This window comes from Mirounga angustirostris, unplaced genomic scaffold (assembly GCF_029215605.1).
Source record: "Mirounga angustirostris isolate CCGP_5_RB_7025 unplaced genomic scaffold, mMirAng1.0.hap1 SCAF_17, whole genome shotgun sequence".
Classification (NCBI taxonomy): domain Eukaryota; kingdom Metazoa; phylum Chordata; class Mammalia; order Carnivora; family Phocidae; genus Mirounga; species Mirounga angustirostris.
Genome location: NW_026991725.1, coordinates 19915322 through 19932801, shown reverse-complemented (window position 1 = coordinate 19932801; position 17480 = coordinate 19915322). Strand labels below are relative to the sequence as shown.

General features: G+C 41.1%; 1 long non-coding RNA gene across 1 annotated transcript in view; it reads left to right on the top strand.

Annotated features, from left to right (window-relative positions):
- The first annotated feature begins 250 nt into the window (after nt 1-250).
- Nucleotides 251-17480, top strand: part of LOC135363045 (uncharacterized) — an 87049-nt gene continuing 69819 nt past the window's right edge. The window contains exon 1 of the long non-coding RNA XR_010408762.1: nt 251-412. This is a non-coding gene — a long non-coding RNA (uncharacterized LOC135363045). The remainder of the gene's footprint in view (nt 413-17480) is intronic.

Sequence of the window (17480 nt, the reverse complement as noted above, 5' to 3'; positions counted from 1 at the left end):
CCACAGGGGTCCAAGGGTTCACAGAGAAGTGTGAGTACCAGAGGTACCAAGAAGAAAAACAGCTCCAGGAATCCCTTAAAGCCAGCAGTACTTCATTTCCTACAACTCCATTTTAGCCTGGCTGTGTTTTTTTATGTTGTTTGGGGGCTGTTTTATTAAGCCCATGGATCCCTCAGACAGGTATATAGCAAAAAGGTGAACTAAAAGGAAGAAAAAGATTTGCTATGCAATGGAGAGAATAAAGAAAAGGACTATCTTTTGTGGGGGGACTCTGGAAAACTCAGGTCTCTATATCTACGCCTGTTCCCTTTCTTCTTAGTTCCCGGAGGTTAAAAATGGACAATTGGAAGCCCAAGGGGAAGTTCCGAAGAGGGGGGTGACCCTTCCTGGTGTGTTGGAAATCCCAGGACTGGTGAGTCAGGAGGAAAGCAGACGGGGTCTCTTGGCTATAAGCATGTAAGATTTACATTCCTTGGTCCTAAAATCGAACAGACCAGGGCTGAATCTTGGCTCTTTCGTCATGGGCAAGTTCTTAACCTCCTCAGGTGGTTTGCATTTCAAAAATGAAGACAATGACCGTAACTTTGTCACAGGCTGTTTTGAGAATTAAGTGGGATAGTGCCACTCAATACAGTATTGTTAGCTTTAGGCACTTTGCTATATAGTAGATCTCCAGAACCTACTTATGTTGCATAAGCTAACAGTAGCGTATAACTAGTGGTATTGTATCATTTAAGGATAGTATTATATACTGTAATAGCTAATGGTATTGTATACTTACAATTTGCAAAGAAGGTAGACCTTATGTTAAGGGTTCTTACCACTAATGATAATTATAGTAATAACAATGGGGGTAAGAGCAAACTTTGGGAGGTGATGGACATGCCTCTGGCTTTGATAGTGGTGATGATTTCATGGGTGTCTAAGCACCCCCTAACTCATGGAGCTGTATACACTAAACATGTCCACTCTTTACGTATCAATCAGACTTTAATAAAATGGTTAGAAGGTTAAAAAAAAAACAAGAATGCCATCTTGCACTGTGATTTCAGCAGGGTGACCTCAATTCTCCTTGGTCGGTTTATGTGGTCTCCTCAAACAGATCTGTTTCTGAGTCCCTGGGAACAGAGAATAAAAGCAGGGAGATCCTTTTCGCCAGGGGGGAAGAATGAAACTGGCAGATTGAGTCTTGTGTTCAGGTAACATCCTGCCAGCCAAGTTGTGCCTGTTTGCAAAGGTCCTCCAATGGGATTCCTCAGAGGCCAGTCTGCATGGGATTCTCATGTCCCTGAGCCCGCATCTGGGAGCTTGGGTTGACTCTACATCACAGAGACTGCTCTTTGAACAAGTATTCCAGCACTCAAGCATCCGAAATAATGGTGCTCTTCAAAACAGATGCTCCTGGAGGCTAGTGCTTATTTCTTTGTTGGTAATGTACCCACTGTGTTAATTCCCACTCTGCAAAATATTGGGGATTCTTCCTTCGGTATGATCCCAGAGGCAGTTATAAATTAAAAACAGAAAAATTGCTCATCTTACATTTGGTTGCTGAATTGTGTTCCCCAACTTTATCAGTCATGTGATTTGTTTTTAATTTTTTTTTTTTTCCATGAGAACAATAATGAATAGGACTTATTAAGTATGTTAAGTCCCTGAGCTATGTGTTTTCCAACAACTTTCAAGGCGGGAAAGGTCATCCTGGACATAATCCCCAGTTTTTAGTTGTCATTCCAATAAGCTTCTCACTGTAGAGTCTCACTCAGAATTGTTTAATTCCAAAGTCAATAAAATTTCCATTAGGGTTAAGTGATTGTTTACCAAGTTTCAATCTATCTTTAAATGACCAAAAATTGCCAGAGAATGTGCTATGGGTAATTCTAAAAGAGGCTGTCTGACATATAACTTGAGTCAGCTCTATTAAAATAAATTTATATACTCACCTAATGTATAACTACTTTGAAGGAGGGGTGATTGCTCATTTCCTACCACATATTTCATGTTTAGTTGGGAAAATGATTTCCATCTCCACTCTAATCCATGGGTTCTCTCCTTATGCTGTATTCCATTTTATTTTTAGCCTGAAAGGAATTTCTAGAATGTTTACTAGGGTCTGTCTGGCTGCCTGTATGTTTACTGCCTGGTTCAGGGAAGACTGGTGAAGCTGTTATTAATTCAGCGCACCAGCATGCCCAGGTGCCTACCATGGCTGCAAGTCAGGTCTGAAACAGCTTTTCATATCTTTGAGCACCCTTCGAGTTCCTCTTCATCTGATGGTTGAGTAGCCTTTCACCCCAGTGATGCCACAGACAGTTTGCTCACCATTTAAAATAGAAAGCTGAGCTGGATTGGTATCCAAAGGTGATGTGGACTGCACCAAAAAGTAGAGCTTTAAGCTCTCACCAGGAAGCACAGCCCAAACTTAATGAAATGGGTATGAAGGAATCCAGAAAGTGCTTGGCACAGAGAAAATACTCTGTTGATACTAATGTCTTCCTGTTCTTCCTTGAATTGCCTGAATTGCATGTCATGTGCATACGTGGGCTGAAAGAGGTATTATTTCAGGAAAAATAGTCTAAGGATCATGTGCTTTTCGAGATATTCTGAACTCTATCACAGCACTGCTTAGATGGGTTGTAAATTCACTTCACAGAGCCTCTTGACCAGTGATTATCTGCTCTGTTTCAAGAAACCCTAAGGTTTCACAAGTCATCTTACAGAGTTTATATACATATAGCATATACATACACACATATATATGTGGATAGATAGATAAGAAAGAAGATATAGTGGGGAGATAATGGAGGGAGAGAGAGATTAGCACATAAAAGATTACTCAGAAATAACTATTTCTTTCATTTTTTTTCTGTTTGCCCTACGACTAGCTCTCTAATTAGTTTACAACTAGCTCTTTATATATTCTGGATATTAACCCCTTATGACCTATGTGGTTTGCAAATATACTCTTCCATTCTATAGGTGGCCTTTTTATTCTGGTGATTGTCTCTAACAATGCACAATATTCCTAAATTTGATGTAGACCCAGTAGTCTATGTTTGCTGGTGTTGCCTGTGTTTTTGGTGACATATCTAAGAAATCATTGCCAAATCCAATGTCATGAAACTTTTCTCCTGCATTTTCTGCAAGGAGTTTTACAGTCTGGAGTCTTACAGTTACATCTTTAATCCATTTTGGGTTAGTTTTTCTGTATGATGTAAGATAGAGTCCAACTTCCTTCTTTCGCAGGTGGCTGTCTAGTTCTCCCTACTCCAAGGCACATAATTTTTTAGATAGCAACGTAACTCAACTGCATGGCTCAAATATTAAGGTTAGTATTTATTTCATATTGTACATGTGTATTTGACATTTCTTTGTATTCCAGTGTCAATTAGATCTATAATCATAGCTGCTGCATCTGCTTGAAGAGACATGGAGTAAACTCTGTCTCTGATTCCTTGTCTATGGACAAGGATTTAGCTAGTTGGATTTAGCTAGGATACAGACTAGCACACCTCTGACCCTGTTACTCTCCTGGTTTGAGCTGGTATATGTTTGTATCCCTACTGAGGTTTTCATTTTTGCTTCTCCCTTCTCAGATGAATTTGTAATTATAGGTGATTTCTTTGGCCAATGTCCTGGATCCTTACGCCTTTCCCTACCTCCTCACTGTTACTATAGACAACTCTTAACTGAGAATTTTTCTTTTGACCTTCTCAGGTCTTTACCTCCCCAGGTATGGGAGCATGGAGTCCTTAAAATAAGGAGGAACATAACTACTCAAAAGAAGGTAGAGCCCTAATACTTTCATAGTGAGAAATATTTAGAAGAGCCAATTTTGAAAAAAAAAGAAAAAAGAAAGAAAATGCCATTTATCTACATTATATTAAGATTAATTATAAAATATAATATAATTATTCCACAAATTGTATGATGACACTTTAGACCCGTGGCAATTTTAGTTTACACTCAACTTGAGCCCCCATTCAGTACTGGTATTTACCAGTTTTACAAAATTTAACAAAACTGGTGTTTTATTCTTATTATTTTGCTTTACTTTCTGTACCAATTCTAACTTGGCTCATTTATTGAGCCAGTGTTTCTCAAAATGGGATTCATGGACTGGCTGCCTATGAATCATCTGCGTAACTTACAAAATTCAGTTCCTGGGTGGACCCTACGATGGGCTTCTCGGTTTGGAACAATCAAATCTCAATTAATTTTGAAAGCCCAGCACTTTAAATTTTGTTTTACAAGTACCATTGTCACTGATTTTTTATGTTACTTGTTCTTTAACTTGGCTGAGAGATTTATCTGAACTCTAGCCATTATCGTCTGTATTGATCTTGTGGACGGATCCCTGGCACTTTCTCTTCTTTTCCTGCTGTACCTGAATTCCCTGGATCCAAGGCAAATTTCTGCTTGTCTTCACTTGTCCCACACAGTGTGTGCTCTCTTTCAACAGTTGTCCGCCGCCCTCTTCTATTAACTGTCAGCAGTGCCTCCATCTCTTTCTTAGACTTGGCATTACTTGTCATCGGGCGCAAGCATCCACTGATTATTGAATAGCCATGTACTCTTCTATAGTCCTCAGTCCCCTTGACGTCAGGCAGGGCCATGTGGTTTTTTGGCTGATGGAACATGGGGCAAATGACTAAGGTCACTTTCAGGATGAAACTTTTAAGAGTTGGTGCTCGATTCTTAAATTCTCTTTTTTCCCACAGAAGCAACATGTAGACATGGCAGCCTAACAAATGCAAAACAGCCAGAATCGGGGCACTTGGGTGGTGCAGTCAGTTAAGCATCCGACTCTTGATTTCGGCCCGGGTCATGATCTCAGGGTCGTGGGATCGAGCCCCACATGAGGCTCCAAGCTCAGCGAGGAATCTGTTAAAGTTTCTCTCTCCCTCTCCCTCTGCCCTTCCCCGTGCTCATTTTTTCTCTCTCTTTCTCTCTCTCTCAGATAAATATATAAATAAATCTTAAAAAAGACAAACAGCCATCATCTAGAACTAATGATGTAATGTATGGGGATTAACATAAGAATAAACAACAACAACAACAAAAAACCAAACAGCCAGAATCAAAGAATCACTTCAAACAGGGCAACTTCTTTAAAGATCTTATCTTCCAACTTACATCAGAATTTGCGTGAGTAAGCAATATATCTTTATTGCATTAAGCCACAGAGATTTCAGGACAAATGTCACTAAGTTCAGCCTAGCCTATGCTCACTAACATAGTTGAGGTACATATTAATCTCTTTGTTTTGCCACATTAAGCTTTGTGGTTCTAGTGAGTATGTAATACAGGTGGGTCTATCCCAGTTTTCATTGACCATTTGACTTTGAGCACATTAATATGAGAAATAGCCTATCTATAAGGTATTTCTAGTAATTTAGACTTGTAATCACTGATGATTCTAATAGGTCTTGTGAAGTTCCATGTAGACTGCAGCACTGGTTACTTCTTGTTTACGTGGGTTTCTCCATATCTTTGATGAGTGCTGGTTTCTATGACTCCACTTCCCAATACTAAGAAATTCTTCGCTTAGCCCCTTTAAACAAGACTGTTACAGATAAAAATGTCAATTTTACCCAACAGGACGAGTAGTATGTTGTAGAAATTGGGGGTATCCTTCCTATCAGAGCCACATTTCCAGTAATGAGGCCATTTTTACCTCTCTGGTGTAGATCTTACTACAGCACTTTAGAAACAACAGGTACTTAATGTATGTTTATTGGAATGAGCTTGTTAATCATCTTTTTCTTTTGGACTCTGCCTCTTGAGGGGAAGGACTGTGTCTTGTTTCATCTTTATGCTCTACACAATGCTTTGTTCATATTAAGAGCTTGGTAAACATGTGATTTAAATTTAGCAAGTAAGTCTGACAATTATGAAATTGGAAAAGCATAATACTTGGGCTATCAGGTGACTAGTGAGCCTCCATCTGGTTTTGATCCTGATGAATTAATGTCAATGAAATATTCAGCAGCAGCATCTCAGTGAGCCATCTATTTACTATATTTCATGTTCCTCCCACATTCAATATTTAGTCATAACATTTATGGACAATAAGAATAGCAAACAATTATGTAAGGCCTCTAATCTCAGCATGGCATGCTCGTGAAAATTGACACTGGGCTTTTTTACATGTCAGTGAGATCAATATAGTCTCATCATCACCCTTCATAAGATGAATTCAACTCTTGGATGGAAATATATATATATATCCATTTCTTTAAAGGAAAGTAATTCTGTGTAAACATTCCTCTTTGCTAGAGGAAGATTTCCACCATTAAAATGTTATTCTTCTTCAGAAAAAAAAATCACCGGACCTTTGTTATTTGAAATGATTTACGAATTATTGTGATTAATTTCTGGTGCAGCTAGAATTTCTTTGGTCATATTTTTCTCATGTAACTGAAGAAATATTTTCCCACTCATTTATCTCCTGAATGGCCATTGCTCTGTTGACATGAACTTCATAATTAGCAACTCAATATGTCTCCTTTATCTAGAAGCAATTCATTATAGTATTTGGTAACAAGCTTTACTCCACTTTGGGACATTCTTCCTGCTTGATGAATAGTGATTTTTTTTTTTAAATATTTTTTTATTTTTATTTTTTTTTAATTTGAGAGAGAATGAGATAGAGAGAGAGAACATGAGAGGGGGGAGGGTCAGAGGGAGAAGCAGACTCCCTACTGAGCAGGGAGCCCGATGCGGGACTCGATCCCGGGACTCCAGGATCATGACCTGAGCCGAAGGCAGTCGCTTAACCAACTGAGCCACCCAGGCGCCCCGAATAGTGATTTAAAAAAAAAAAAAAGTTATGGGTTTTCCTATAATATCTACTCACATATGGCCTTGCAAATAATATATATCTTAATATGAATGTTAAAAGTCTGTACAGTGATCATTATTTTAAGAAATAAAACTTAAAAAATATTTCTTGGTAGAATTTGTAATATTTTTAAAGAGTGTAAACACCATATTGTTGGTTATTCAAATTGATCGCATGTTTATGAAATTCTTACTAGGTACCCAATACTATACTAGGCTCCAGGAATGCAGAAAAGGATTATACAGAAGCCCCTATTCTCAAGGAATTCATGATCTAGTCAATAAGATGTGTTTGCATTCAAAATGTTATTATTGTGGTGAATACTCTCACTGGTTTACTTGAGAGGAGAGAGATGACATTAGGCTTAACACCACTTACGAGCAGTTGTAGGTAGAAAGGGGCGAACAAGGAGGAAGTAGGGTCAGAAAAAGGTAAACGCTGAGTTGTTTCTTAAAGGATGAAAAACATGTTACCACATTGAGAGAGTTAGGGCTTCTGTAGCTTCCTAGGCAGAGGGAAGAATATATTTAAAAGTATGAAGCGGGGAGCCTGGGTGGCTCAGTTGGTTGGGTGTCTGCCTTTGGCTCAGGTCATGATTCTGGGGTCCTGGGACCAAGCCCCATGTCAGGCTCTCTGCTCAGCGGGGGGCCTGCTTCTCCCTCTCCCTCTGCCTGCCGCTCCCCCTCCTTGTGCTCTCTCTGTCAAATAAATAAATAAAAATCTTAAAAAAATTTTTTTTTTAATTTTTTTATTTATTCATTCAAGACACACAGAGAGAGAATATGAGCAGGGGGAGAAGCAGAGGGAGGGGGAGAAGCAGGCTCCCCGCTGAGCAGAAAGCCCGATGTGGGACTCGATCCCATCATGACCTGAGCCGAAGGCAGATGTTTAACCATCTGAGGCACCCAGGCGTCCCTTTTAAAATTTTTAAAAAATAAAAGTTTGAAGGCATACATACTGTGTTTCTTGACATACATTCAGACTGAGAAGATGTTGTTTCAGGATATATAGGAGAAAGAAGAGGGAAATCAGACTAGAGAGATTCAGGGGTCCGACCACAGGGATATAATGCCAAATCAGAATTAAGCCTTTACCTTCTAGGAAAATGAGCAAGTGATGAAGGATTTTGCACACAAAGTTGCATAATCAGGAGAATTTGTAGCATCGAGTTTCATGATTAGGAAACAGAAAGTCATATGACAAATCACTCTGCCAGTTTTACCATCTTTAAACCCTATTAAATGATATTAGAAATTTTAAGTCAAACATCACAGACTTCACTAGCTGGTGATTAAAACCATGGTCACATTTTAGCAAGAAACCAAATCTATGGGTTCTGACTCTGTACATGATGACTAGCAGGAAGATCCTTAATTTCAAGGAAATTCCTTCTGTGGATACTCTCCAATTTTGGGGACCAGTGAAGGCTCCTCTCTTCTGTTATATCCTCTGGTGTTTGGTGAGGCACAGATATGTCTTGCTACTTACTTCTCTCCCCATCACTGCTGTTTTCCCTAGACTGCAGATCCCCAAGCAGTCCCAGGATGAGTGTATGTTGTAGGTCCCCACTGTATCACCAGACCCTCCACCACTTGTCCAGTTCAGTGTTATTCACTGAAGTGGATAACAGAAAAGCTGCTTACCATCTCAGGGACAGTTACCTTTGTATGTGAGTTATTCTCTTCCCACAGGGCATGACCTTTTAGGATGGTAGGGCAGGTCAGAGAGTAAGCATAAGCACATGTAGTAACATAGGTCAGGGAAGTGAATCTGCCCTACCCTGGCAGTCTCCTTAGTTTATGATGGTGTGTGTGTGTGTGTGTGTTTTCTGAGTCATCTGCTTCTCCAGTTGTAGAGGGAAAATAGAACATGGTTATCAGAAGTAATGATGATTACAGATAGGTTTCACAGTCTTTTCCATCTGCTCCAATTAAAGATACCTATTTCACTATTTCCATAACTTCTGGAAAGTTAGGATATCCTAAGATGTCTTGGGGAAAGGTATGACCTTAGTCTACATAATGGCCAGCTTAGCTCTGATACAGCAAACAAAGCCTACAAATATAGCACATTTGATAGACATAGGATGACTATTGGTCATAGTATTTCAAGAAATATTTGTTAAACTTCCACAGTGTGTTGAGTAATACTTCTACTGGGTAAGGTGATTGTTATGAATCTTCACCTTTTCCAGTAGATCACTTCTGGGGGACAGAGCTCCCAGGGTGAGAAGGATATGTCTTGTTCCTAGTTCTCTTCTTCTGTTTTCTAAAGGTAACTATAGGCAGGTGTCTGGGATGTGTGCATTTGAAATGACATGGAAAACTATACTTTCACCCCTCAAAAAAGGATTTGCCATTTGTGACTGAAAAGAAAAAGTTTTAAATGTGATAAATGTTGGACACCGTTTTGGTCTGTTCTGTCATATATGCCTTTGTTTTTTGGAACTTTCCCTATTTTGTGTGATCTTGATAGAAAGGTCAGTCCTATAATACATTATTTCCTAAAATAAGGATGAGCCTGCGACATGTGGTGTGCTGACAGTCTGCCTTTCCAAATGAAAAAGTCCTGATTTGTTGAGTTTGCATTGGTTCTGTCTCCAATCATCCCATCATGGCTGACTTCAGTCTCCCAACATGACGTCACTAAATGTGGAGTTGGGGAGAGAAGCACAGAATTGGCTCTCTAAAGTTGATATAAGCCCACTTCAGGTCACTGCCAGCAGGTTGATCCTGAGACTCTATACCCCTCTGGACACTGAGATTGGTCCAGGATTAAGTACATAAATCCAAACAATACTGATGAAGAGCGTTGTGAAGGACTGGTACAGCAGCTTGTGGGGAGAGTACCATAAACTTTCCCCTGAGACTAAGGCTGTGAGGAATATGTAAACTTAGGGCTACTAGTCACCACCTTGTTACCCTATGAAGAAAGTATATGTGAAAATAAGGGAAGATGGTGGTAGAACCAAGAAGTGAAGAGACAGAGTCCAGGTGAGCATTTGAAATCCTGGTCCTAGTTTTACCTGGCCAGATTCAGCCCTCTAGGACTTGCTGATTACATAAGAAAACGAATTCACTTTTTTACATAAGCTAATTGGGTTTCTGTCACTTGCAAGCAAAATAATCCTCATCCTAATGAATAAAGAATGTCTTAGAACAGGGGATTTATATTTTTGTATACTGAGAATGGAAAGTTTAGAAATCTTCGGGGACCCATATAAGGATGATTAGGCTTTCCTTAAATAGGAGGTGTGCAAAAGAAAACCTGAAATTTCTTTGGGAAACAAAACCAGTGAGGAGACCACAAGAGCAAAGAGAGAGTGACCTACACCAAAAGACTCCAGGAGCAGCAGAAGCCAAGCGACTTGGCCAGAGAGTTTGTGCTTCTCCACCTTTTTTTTTTTTTTTTTTTTATCACCTATATGTGCAAAGAGGGGAGGAGTAGTGATAGTCTCCTGGAGGCTAAACTCGATCTACTCTAAAAATTCTATCCTTTTTACTATTGCCAGAGTTATCTTTATAACTGGACATCTGATTGCTCCATCTTAAATGTAAAATGCTTTCATAATTTCCCTTTCATGGTATTATGATTTATAATATGAAATGCATAAAGACAACAGGTCTTTGACCCTGTGTCTTGCACAGAGCTCCTAAAACCCTCAGAGTCTCCCAAGTGAGGAGAACAACAAAGGTACCTTTTGTTAAGTTAATGAGGTGGATTTAGGAAAGCACCTAAGGAGGGAGGCTGGTTTCCAGGGGAGTCAACCCTGTGATTAGAAGGTTGGGGCTACCAGCTCCACACCCTGACCTCTGGGGAGGGGAGAGAGACTGGAGGTTGAGCCAGTCACCAAAGGCCAATGAATTAGTCAGTCATGCTTATGTAATGGAGCCTCCATAAAACCTTAAAAGGAAGTTGTTTGGAGAGTTTCCAGGTTGGTGAACACGTGGAAGTTCTGGGAGAGTGGGGCATCTGGAGGGGGCATGAACTCTGCACCCTTGCCACATTTCCTTGCTCTATGCAACTCTTCCATCTGGATGTTCCTGAGTTATATCCTTTTATAGTAAACCAGCAATCTAGTAAGTAAGATGTTTTTCTGAATTCTGTGAGGTGCTCCAGCAAATCAGTCAAACCTGAGGAGGGGGTTATGGGAACCTCGAATTTATAACCAGTTCATCAGAAGTACAGGTGATAGCCTGGGCTTGCAACTGGCGTCTGAAGTGGGGGTGGGAGGGCAGTCTTGTGGGACTGAGTCCTTTGCCTGTGGGATCTGGTAGTATCTCCAGGTAGAGGGTCAGAATTGAGTTGAATTGTAGGACACCCGGCTGGCGTCAGAGCATTGCTCCTTGCTGATGGAGAGCACCCCTCCCATATTGGAAATGGGTGATAAGACCCTTTACCTTGGCTTTGGCAGAAAAAAATTAAAACCCCTTTTCACGGTCTGTTAGTCCCTTTACAATGTAGTCCAATTCCATTTCATTCTCCTCAGACACCTACCTCCTAGGTCCCCTGCTCGCATGTGTCTCTGGGTATTTGTGTCCTAAAAGGTGCTCACCCTGCTGCCAAACTAGTTAAGACCTACTTGCTGTCTATGCTTTAGCACAATCATCATTTCCTATAAGAAGTATTTCCAGATTCCTCCAGGAGGCGTTGATAACTTCCATTTCTATTCTCTCTATTGTAGCACTGATAAATTTGTTTGCATTTTCATTTTTGTATAACTGTTCCCAGCTAGACTGGAGACCCTTGAAGATGGGTTCCCATGACTAAGCCTCTTAAAAATGTAGTCTAAAGGGTGTCACAAATATAAGCCTTTAGGTTGTCTCAGCAGTTAAAGTAGCAGGCTGATTCTGTTCCAGAATATTTATTAAATGTCAGCCATTCTTCAGGCAAGTGGAAAGATTGGCAAGACATAGGTTAAGTCCTTTACATTCTAGAGCAGAATATAGGTAGGGGGGAGATAGATAGATAGATAGATAGATGATAGATGATAGATAGATAGATAGATAGATAGATAGATAGATAGATAGATAGATAGATAGACACTTAGAGAGTAACAAGGAGATATGTATAGACTGCAATGATTGCCCAGGAGGCATTGTGCCTAGATCAGCTGCAGAAGGCTTCATAGAGAAAATAGCGTTTTGCATTGAGTCTTCAAAGCATATGTAGACAGTCTTCCAGAAGAGGGAAGAGGAAGAACGGAAAGCTCATTACAGGCAAAAGTGACTGCACACATGAACTCACAGACGAAATAGGACAAGTGTAGTTCATGGTGTAGAGCCAGATTGGGTGGCTGCTATGTGATGTTTAGCTCAGTTTCTGGCCTGTCATAGGGGCTCAGTAAATGTTTGGTGAATGAATGAATAATAGGAGAAGTGTTTGGGGATAATTTGGGACTTAAATTCAAAGGGTCTTAGTATGACCAGGTAAGGAGTTGGTACTTCATCCAGGCTTAAATAGGCAGTGTTTCCTAGTGGTTAAGCCCAACCCTTAGTCAGCCTGCCGGGTTTGAATGTTGGCTCCTTCATGTACAGTTTTATAGCTGTAGAAAAGCCTAAAACCTCAGTTTCTTCACTGATAAAATCAGATTAATAATTATATTTGCCTTGTAGGTTTGCTGTGAGAATCAGAGTTAAAGCATTTAATGCAGAGGTTCGCACAGTGCGAATCTCTAATAAAGGTTCTCTGTTATTATTAAATGCTCTTTATGCCCTGGTGAGATTTTTTGAAGAGTTTTAAGGAGAGAGTGAGAAAAGCAGGTTTTATTTCTCTAAGATGCTATAGGGCTGTCGGCATGCTAGGGTTCCCAGAAAGTCACCTTTCCTGATTTTTTTTCTGGCCTCTTTTGATCAGATGTGAACAAAAACACTCACAGATCCTTGAAAAACATTAGTGATCTCAAAGAGAGCTAAGAGGCATAGAAACTACCTGTCAATATAAATAGATAATAGTAATATTAATAATAATAATTAATAATAACATCATTGCTTGTGGAGACTGTTTTAGCCTTGGACGAGGAAAGCAGTAGCTTGGTAATGGGACTAAGAGTTAGAAAAGCTAGTATTAAATATCAGGTTTAACCAAGTGTAGGAGAACAGGCAAGGGGAACTAGAGATAATGGAAAAATGGCTAAATGGCCAATCATCATTATGAGAGAAAGAAAATGTGTAAACTCTCTTACCGCCTCTGTCCGCCTCTTTCCCGTTTAAGGGCAGCTGCAAACTCTTGTATCCTCACATGTAGGAAAAGTGCAGCCCTGCATGGAGCGATTTTGCTGGAAGCCTGACTCAGATTGGAAAAGGATGGGGAAGAACCAGAGAGTAGTCATGGAGCTCAGTAGCCACTTCCTGCAACTCTGACTTGAGTCCCTTGACTATGGCTGGAGTTCTAACAGTTAGTGTTTCGGTGCGTGGGATAAACAAAAGCCATCATTTCTAGAACCATACTCCTCCATCTATGAATCCCATTGCACATCTATGTGGCCTAGTTGTAGGAATTGACAGCTCAGTGGCAGTAAAGACAGTGTTTAGATTAATGGTGCCATGCTATTCCTTGGAGGTTTTGTGAGATATTAATACATGGTCTGTGAAAAAGCAATTCTGTGGCTGTATTTGTTTGGAAACAGTGACTTAAGCAAAATGAGATCAGTGTATTCATTTTCGGATTCCTAGATGCTTAATAAGCCAATGTTCATTGTGAATCTAGAGGAAAGATCCAAGCAGAGGGCAAGATGGTGGGCATGAGATAAAGAGTTCTGCACTCACTGTGGCCAGTCTAGTGAGAGAGACAGAGAAGTAGCCCAACTAGAACAATAGCTTGTGACTACTGCTGCTAAGTGGAATATTCTGCTTTATCACTTACCCACTTGACTTATTCCACTCCATTTTCTCAGCACCAAAACCAGACCACTGATCTTGTCCTATTGGTACTTACTTCTTATCTGGCTGGTGACATCAGGAATTGGCTAAATACCTATGCAGACTCTTAGGCATACAAGGGGGCAGCTCAGTCTTACATCTGGCCCTTCGTTTCATGACCGATTCTGTCTGAGTGCTTCTCAGTCTCCTAGATTCAATGCTGGGCATAAGACAAAAGTCATAAGCTGTTTATTTCAAGTGCACAGAATTCCCAGCATCAGAGACAGGAAGAAATCTTAGCTCTCATCACATTCAATCTCTTCATTAGATATTATCATATTCAATCCCTTAATTTTATAGCAGCGTTCTGCTAAAGTAAGTTGGCTGTCATGTCTAACAGCTGCCCAAGTTGAGCACTGCACAACTGCAAGGCATCTTTCATCAGATGATGATTTGAATAGCATCCCTTGTGATAATCTAGGCAACTGTAGACAGCAGCCCTGGTTAGATATAGCAGTGTTTAATTTAGTTTCCTCTAGAAGAGATAGCTGTGTGTTCTAAGGAGGCTGAGAATCGTAATTAAAATGTAATAATCAAAAGAGTATAAATCTTGATGCCTGAAAGGTGTATCGTGTTTCTAAAACACAGTGTTCCATTATAAAATAAATTGCTAGAGTGAACATGTTAACAGTTATCTAGCAAAAACTTGTATTATCTCCCTAATTTCAAAACTCAGCCTTCTCTATAGAGGACATGATTAAAACCTAATAGAAAAAGCAGGTGGGGCTGTCTGGGTGGCTCAGTCAGTTAAGCGTCTGCTTTCGGCTCAGGTCATGATCCTGGAGTCCTGGGATTGAGTCCCGCATCGGGCTCCCTGCTCGGCGGGGAGTCTGCTTCTCCCTCTGCCCCTTACCCTGCTCGTGTTCTCTCTCTCTCTCTCACTCTCTGTCTCTCTCTCTCAAATAAATAAATAAAATCCTTAAAAAAAAAAAAGAAAGAAAGAAAAAGCAGCGGGGACAGAGAAGCAGTGGTGAGTGACAAATATTTAGAGGAGGATCAGGACAAAGGGGAACATGCCCAGAAAACACCTGATGGAAACCAGGTGTCTGACTAACAATGAAACAGACATACATACAATCTTAGGTCTATGTAATACTCCTTGGTGAGTCTTCTCAGGTGGCTTGCTAAGTTGCAAAAGGAGTGACCCGAGTGTATTACTTTTACAGATAAGACAATTGAAGAAGAGGAGGCTTTAATGTGTTTTCTGCTACCCCTTGGGGGGTTAATTTCCACAATGTCTCACCTGGGCAGCATCCCCATTCAATGTTGGTCCCACACCTGCTCCAGCTTTGTGACCTGCCTCCATTTGGCTTGCCGAAGCATCCGGAACATACTGAAGTGGCCTTCAGGAATAGTAACTCTTCCGTGTCCCGCTGTGGGGTTTACCTTGCCAGGCAGGACTCGGATCTTAGTCCCCGGAGGGATTTCACAGCCAGGCTGTGGTTGCTTGTCTTCCTTCACTTGCTTTACTTATTTCTCCCACTAGACTGTGACAACATGGAGCACAGGGCCTCCGTATTCCATCCCAAACATCCCTCATTTCTAACACGGTGCCTGCCATACAGTAGACACTCAATAAATAATTGTCAAGGGAGGGAGGGTTGTAAGTTCCCTCACCCATCATTTGAGAATCTGAGCTCCAGTCCCTGTAAGCTGTTTTTTCATGTCTATTAAGCCCCAAGCCCATTAGTGCCCTAGAAGGTCCAAAAGGCTATTTTAGCCAAGATAGATGTTTGCACAGCTTCCTCACTGCCCTGGCAAATGTGGGGGTGGACAACACTAATATTCATTCTGGATCAAAATCAGGAATTCCTGTTTGCTTAGGTTCCAGGGGTAAATCTTCCTGTACATAGAAATGTATCATGTTGATGTTCCTGATGGGCAGGCTGCCCGGAGCTTCATTGAGTTGTCAAAGTTTCTACTTGAGCTATTGACAATGGAGGCTTGAAAGTAAACAGCTTTGCCAACTCCAAATAGCTGGTTTGAGGCTGGGCAAACAGGAAAGCTTTGTACAAAGCTGAGCATTGGCACAGGGCTTGGGGTTTTCAGTAAGTTTCTGCACTTGGCTTCTGGAGGGGAACACGAAGCCTGGATTCTAACCTCAGACCAGGAAACGAGACCTTGAATTCAGGGTGTGAGGAAGCACTGGCCACATGCAGGTGACCAGGGAGAGCTGTGTAAGAATGAGAAGGAGGTCGATTTTAAGTCTACATCTACCACTTGGGCAAGCCATCTGACCTCTCTGATGCCACATTTCTGCATCATTTCTGTGTCTCTAATAAGGATCTAGCGAGAGCAAAGGTGACTTGATAGAAAGGGACGTTTAAGTGCTGACATTGAAGTGATACAAAGTTGAACTCCGTTCACGGATCTATGAAGCCCTACTTGTAAAGACTTAAGACGCAGCTTCACTTTGTTTTCTTCATCCATAAAGTGGTAATAATACCACAAAGGGTGAGCCACAAATAGAGAGCTGGGTAGTCCGCAGCAAGAGACAAAGCTCTGACATTTAACACTGAGTGAGGAAGGCAATGATCAGAATACAAATAAGATGCTATGTGCATGCGTGCACGCACATGTGTGTTTGTATAAATTAATACATGTAGGGAAAATTGAAGAGACACCCTTAAAATGGACTAGAGTTAGGGAGTAAGGGGAAGGGGGGGCGAGTGAAAAAAATGATGAAGGATAAAAGTCAAAAAAATAATCGGCTGGCATGGACCATAGATAGTCGTACTCCTGAACTGAGGAATAGGATTAGTTCAATTCCGTGGTCCATGAAGGGGACAAAAAAGTCACCATGCAAATAAGTATAGAACTACAAACACGATAGCTGGTGTGACTAAAATAAAGATATGCTCAAGAAGAAGGGAAGGAGGGGAGCCTAACATGGATGTGATAGTGAGCTGGGTGAAGGGTGGAGGAAAGGACATTCCAGTTCACGGGAGGGCCAGTGCAAAGTCCATGGTGCTCTGAAGAGCTTGGTGTATTCAAGGCTCCGAGAGCCACGCCGCTGCTGCGTGAGAGGAGGAGGGGTTAGAGATAAGCCTGAAGTGGGAGATGGAAGCTGAGCTCTGCAAGTTCCTGTGGACCACATGGAAAGGTTGCCTCTTAACTTAAGCGCAATGGGGACGCTATAAAGAAGTTTTAAAAAAGCAGGAGCTGGTGGGTAATGATGGGTTTGATGGGCATAGAATGTATGTGGCGTACTCAGATTTTTGTTGACTATTCTAACTGCTGTCAGGGAGCCAGAGCGGATGTAGACAGATCTATTACGAGCTTTCTTGCAGCTGTCCAGATGGGCCATGAGAGTGGTTTGGAAAACAGTGTGGGCAGTGGGAACACAGAGAAGTTAGTGGTTGGAAAAATACTTGGAGATGGCATCAACAAGTTATTTAAGACAAATAGGTCTTTGGCGTGGATTATGTATGTGTCAAGACTACTTATCGATCTTCGTTGCCTGATTACAGGCATCCCGTTCTGACTGAGATCAGAGATAGCCCTGTTACATTTCTTTAGCCAGTGAATGTTAACTAAAGTAGCACAGGTCCTTCTTTCTAGGTAGAATTTTTAAGAGCTAGAGGTTGTGGGCGCCTGGGTGGCTCAGATGGTTAAGCGTCTGCCTTCGGCTCAGGTCATGATCCCAGGGTTCTGGGATCGAGTCCCACATAGGGCTCTCCGCTCAGCAGGAAGCCTGCTTCTCCCTCTGACCCTCTCCC